General features: G+C 40.7%; 1 non-coding gene across 1 annotated transcript; it reads left to right on the top strand.

Annotated features, from left to right (window-relative positions):
- The first annotated feature begins 4,865 nt into the window (after positions 1 to 4,865).
- On the top strand, positions 4,866 to 4,972 carry LOC145013528 (small nucleolar RNA R71). Its single transcript, XR_013665081.1, has one exon. It is a non-coding gene; the product is annotated as a small nucleolar RNA R71 (small nucleolar RNA).
- Positions 4,973 to 6,044: the final 1,072 nt, after the last annotated feature.

Genomic DNA, 6,044 nt, shown 5'->3' with positions numbered 1-6,044 from the left:
AGGGAGAAAAAGGGAGAAAAAGGAACAGACTCCCCTGGGATAGTGGTGTGACCATCTCCAAAAGCGTGGAAAACGTGCATCTCAAACACAAACCTCTCAGAAATATAAAGTTGGTGTAGAACTGGATGAATATGTAGATAAACCACGAACATGACTCGAAACTTTAATTCTTCAAAGTGGGTGCAAATATGTAGAAAAATGTAGGAAAGTATGAAATGATTCGCGTCTTGGCAGAGAATACCATGTCGTGACCTTAGATGAAAACGCGAACATAAGGCTTCTTCAATTCTTCAAATTGGATGAAAGCCACAACATGGTGTAAGAATCCCACATCGTGGAAACTGAACGTAGAAAAAAATGCCGCATTGCTTTATTCATCCTAGCAGCTTGACCGGTGTCTAAATGGGTTAACACTCTTCTATGTAAATATACTTCCCAACTGTAACCTCTCTCCCTCTAACGTACCCCACACTTATCTTGAATTGTGGGTTCCAACTCATGATTTTAACCTTCCTTGACTCGAGTAGACAAACACAACTCTTGACTTAGCCTTATATGCTTCTGAAAATTCCAACGCTAATCTAAAAAACGGAACAACCCAAAAGAAATAAAAGAGTAACATCATAGGTTAACAAAGTCTTACATCACAAACCAAAGTCAAACATAAAACAAAACTACTTAAAACAAAAGAAAAGAAACTAAATAGAAAAGAAAATCAATCATCATCTCCTTGTCCCTATGCTCCCCTCGGTCCTGCCCCATCATTCTACGGATTCCAAAGCTCCTCACATGTTGGAAAATAAGGATAATGTGGTGGCATAGAAGGTGGTCGTGTCACACCCAAATGTGAATAAATACCCTCAGTAAGCTGGGTATTATAAATAGCATGTCCCCGGAGGTTATCCAAATAAGTTCCCACCCGACTCTGAAAAGGGTCAGCGGGTACTCCTTGTAATTGATGTAAAGCAACTCTCTCTCTCTCTCTCTCCCTCTCTCTCTATCTATCTCTCCTCTAGCTCTAGCATTTCTTCACCTCGATCTGGCTGGTGGCTTCCCTGGTTGCGCCTCCCCCTGCTTGTCATCTACTGGCGGTATAAAAAAACTACCCCTGACATTCACCACTACCCGCATAACTCCTAAAACTTGAATGGTTAACTCAGTGTCCGGGAATCGGGTAAGATTCCTCACAAAGTCGTGAGTCAAAATATGATACGACCGAGCAAGGCGAGTAACCAAATATCCTCCTGTAATCGGAATCCTGGGCCTACAATTAGCCTCTTTCTTCCCCATGAACCTCGCTAACATATATGGTAAATCACAGCAAACCCCGGGGGTAATAAGACTCCATCGATAGAACAAATTCTGAATAGGAACTTTATCGCCATGATGCTTGTGATTTATAGAAAAAGTGATAAGGCGATGTAGAAATCAGAAAACAGGATTCTGAATTTGTGACTCACTAGAGCCACAAGTATTATACTCATGGTTGGAAATACTCCGCCAGAACTGGACATCCATAATACCGGGACTAAAATCCTGAACACACCCATGTAGAAATGGTATGAATAATGGAGATTAAGTCTCCACCTCCGTATAAAGTCCCATTCGTTAAGCAAACTCCTGAAGACTACACTCCCTATAAACACCACCCAACTGGAACACAAGTGCCTGTTTGTAAGTAAATACAATGGTGCATTCCTTGAAGCATACGATAGAGAAAAACTCCACCGATAACTCCCGATACACGGGTTCTTGAATCGCGAATAAATTCCTGCACCCGTGACAAGTGAAAGAAAAATGATCCCCTTCGTATGTTTTTGTCTAATATCGTTCTAGCTCAGCAACCATTCCGACACCACCGAGCCATCCCCAATCGACAATCGGAGCGATCACAAATTCTCTGTTGTACAACCATCCTAACCGATTTTCATATGTAGTCAATAATGGTCGGGGAATGTTTTGTGGAAACCGATATAAAGAATGAATACTTGCCACATCAATCGGATTTTCCTCCTGTGGAACAGCCCTTTGAGGTCCCATTTCTGCAAAAAAAATTAAACCAAAGCAGCAAACACCCAAAGCATAAAAAAAATTAAACTGTTTGCCCAGAAGTGACGACGTGGCCAAGCACACCACGTCATGGACCGCAATCGGGATGTGGGTCTGGATCAGTCACTCTATGTACGATTTTAACCAAAATGAGTACTTGGGGTTTGTTCCTATTGCTATTCAAAGGACATGCAACCTAAAATCAACAACTAATTTCAACCAATTTCGTGAATCTCATTATTCACATAAACCCTAACCATGAAAATGTAAAAATTGTAAGAAATAACTACAATTAATTGATAGAATACATACCAAATGGATTTAGAAGACAATAAAATGCGAAGGATTTGGAAGACAAATTAAGAAATTGGCTGTGGGACCTTGTTTCCGTTCGTTAGGCAGCAAGCAAATGGGGAATGTGCGGTCAAATGGTTTTAAGAAATGGTTCCCCCCTTGTGACTTTTTAAAGGCCACGTCATGGACTGTGAAAGATTATAATCTGTTAAAAAAAATTATCACTGTAATTGCTCTTTAACCACGACGTGGCATTGACAAGCCACGATGTGGATTACGTCTGATCTCAAAAAAAATGAGTTAAATAACAAATTTTTAATTAACTACTTTGTATTTTATTTATTAATTAAAGCTCCCCACAACTAATTCTTACTAAGTATCAGTTATTAGATGATGAGTTGATATCTTTCCTAATTAAAACTCAAAAATTAAAAGAAAAGAAAATGCAAACCAAGCTCGGGTTGCCTCCTGAGAAGCGTTTCTTTTTCTTGGAGTCTTAAGCTGGACTCCGTGCCTCCTACATTGAATCTTATGAAGAGTCCATCCCTAGCTAGACCTTTTGTTCCTTGAAACGCCTCTTGTAAGGTTGGACTCGTCTTTTGTACGCCTTCTTTGAATTCTCCTTTCTAGCTTTGACCTCTTCTTCATCAAGCTTGCGTTTGGTCCCTTTAGTTTCCTCCCCGCACTCTATAACATCCTTCTCCTCTTTCACTAATGGCTTTGTCCCCCTTGAAGTAACCTCTTTTTCATCACTTGTCATCTCATCTTCCTTGCCTACCCAAGAAGGTGGACTCTTGTAAGCAATGACTTCAACCAAATATGGAATAGATGCTCTTGGTTTTGTTCTTTTGACTTGATGAACTGCCTGGATCTCTTCTTCCATAAGCTTTCCCGGTTCTTCTAGTTCATTATCTTCATTGATTGTGAACACCTCTTCTTTAACATGATTCCTTTGGAAGCTATCTTATATCCCAAAAACTTCTTTTTCGTCTCCAACCCTCAAGGTGAGCTCAGACTCTCGAATATCAACAAGATCTCCAGCCGTGTTAAGCAATGGACGACCAAGGATAATTGGAACATCAGGGTCTTCCTTCATATCCAATACTACAAAACTATTGGAAAAATAAATTTTCCAATTTTTACTAAAATATCCTCCACGATGCCCGGGTTGTGTCACTGAACGGTTTGCCATGTGAATAGTCATTCTTGTAGCCTTCATCTTCTGAATTTCTAACTTCTGATAAAATGAATAAGGCATCAAATTAATGCTAGCCAGAGAATCGGCTAAAGCATTAACCTTCATTTTTTTACCAAATTCACACGGAAGAGTGAGGCATCCAGGATCCCCCATCTTCTCTGGTATCTCTCCCAACACAGCTTTTGAGCTTTGCTCACTTAGAATCACCTTAGACTGCTTCTTTAATTGGTTACGGGTGTTTATCAAGGCTTGTAGTAATCTTTGATACTCGGGAATTTTGGATAAAGGCACAATAAAGGGGGTATTAATCGGGATTCCCTTCATGTGCTTAACAAACTCTAGATGCTCTCTTTCTAGTGGACTAAGGTCAGCTCTGGATGGAAATGGCAAAGGTGGTTGATACACTGAAACGAGATTAGGCACTTTTTGTTTAGACAGGGGCCACGAGGTGGCCAGACAAGTGCCATGTCGTGGCGCATCTGTTTCAGCAACCCCTTGACTTACGGACTTTGCCTTCTTTGGTTTTGGATCAGGCTGCTGTTGTTCCTCTTCTAATTCCTCCAAGAACTCAGAGATGGCCTCTTCTTCAATATCTATGGCCATTACATGAGATTGGGTCTTCATTTCAGGAGTCTTCGGGGACAGCTTCTCATGAACCAGAGTGGCTAGTTGACCAAGTTGTACTTCAAGGTTATTGAGGGAGGCTTGTTGATTCTTCAGTAAAGTTTTCTATTCATTAATAGCAGAATCAGTAGCATCGTGTCTCTTTTCCAAGGGTTCCATAAACTTCATCAACATGGTCTCCAGATCGGGTTTCTTCTCGGCTGGTGGATGCTCCTTTTGATAGAAGCCTCGACCTATCTGCCTGTACTTCTCTTCTTTTTGCTTCTTATACTCTTCATATGGCAGCCACTCCTTTGGTTTCCGCCAGTCTTCAACAAAATTATCCCCACTCAAGTAGCACACTTGAGCTTTTCTGTTCCCACACTCATCTAAATTACAGTCCTTGGTCAAGTGCGGACCACTACACCTCTCGCAACCCACTCTTATGGCATGAATTGAGTGGTCCATTTGTGTCAACCTCCGGTCCATATTATTTAGCATAGCAATCATGGCTGCTATTTCTTCAGTTTGGGCGCCTCCATAGCCATTAATTCCTTCCTGCCTAGGGTTGTGGTATTCGCGAGAGTGTTTCGCGAATTCTTCAATTAATTCCCTGACTTCGCCCGGATTTTTCCTTGTAAGTGGTCCTTGACAATCAAGGAGTTGTCTTGTCATCACGTTTACCCCATCATAAAATATTGATACCTCCTGTTGAAAGTTAAGGTCATGTTGAGGACAACTCCTTAACAACCCTTTGTAACGGTCCCAAGTTTCGTAAAGTGACTCCCCCGGGTTTTGCTCAAAATTGGCTATTGCCTTTTTGAGTTTAGCAATCTTGGATGGTAAACAATATTGATCTAGAAACTGCTCACGCATTTGAGCCTAAGTAGTTATAGTACTGGGTGAAAGTGCTTTTAATCAATCCTTACTAACTCCTTTAAAGGTAACGGGGAGCATCCTTAGGAAAATGGTATCCCTGTTAATATTTGGGACATTGAAGTAATCGGAAATGTCATTTACTTCATCTAAGTTTTTGAATGCATCCTCGTGATCCTTTCCATAGAATGGGATATCCTTTAGTGCGGAAAGGATATGTCCCTTTAGCTCGAATGTAGCAGTGGCAGGGATTGCAGGTTGTACTAAGTCTGGACCAACATCTTCTCGAATTCTCTTTCTGTAAGCTCCCATGGACATTTCCTCAATATTTTCCATCTCGTGCCTTGGCTCATTCTCGGGTTCGCTCGTATGTTCTTCAAATTCGGGCTCGATATCGTACTCGAATTCGGTTTGGAAAGGTATTTGATCCAAGTGTTCAAGCTTGCTTTTGTTCTTCGAGGATGAACTTGACTCCCTAGTCTTCTTCCCTAATTTCTTTGAAAACACTGATTTGAATTCTTGTAAGGGCGTCTTTTTCTTGTGAATTCCAGACTCGGGATCTTCAAGTGGTGGCACCAAGGGTGTGTTTGAGCCTCTCATCATGAACTCGTGCAGATAAACTAAATAAACAAAACGTAAAACTAAACTAAAATAGAAAAATTAACTAAAAACTAAAAAAGTCTAAAATTCTAGGTGTCCACGTCGTGGCACTTATCTGGCCACGTCGTGGACTCTATGACTAAAATAAAAAATTAAACTTTGCTGAAAATTAACTTTTTGTGGGTTTTACCCCACAAGAGGATCGATTAATTTACTGCAAATAAATAAGCTAATAAACAAAGCTGTTTCCCGGCAACGGCGCCAAAAACTTGATGTTCACGAAAGTACCCACTAATTTTAATATTTATAACCTAACAATCCTAAACTAACTATGCACCTATAGGCAGTGTACCTAGTCAGATTACAGTATAGCTTGGGTAAGTCGGGTGTCGATCACAGGGAATGGTGTTACTAATTAATCTAC

This window comes from Lactuca saligna, chromosome 8 (assembly GCF_052625555.1).
Source record: "Lactuca saligna cultivar CGN05327 chromosome 8, ASM5262555v1, whole genome shotgun sequence".
Classification (NCBI taxonomy): domain Eukaryota; kingdom Viridiplantae; phylum Streptophyta; class Magnoliopsida; order Asterales; family Asteraceae; genus Lactuca; species Lactuca saligna.
This window is presented reverse-complemented; position numbering and strand designations above follow the sequence as displayed.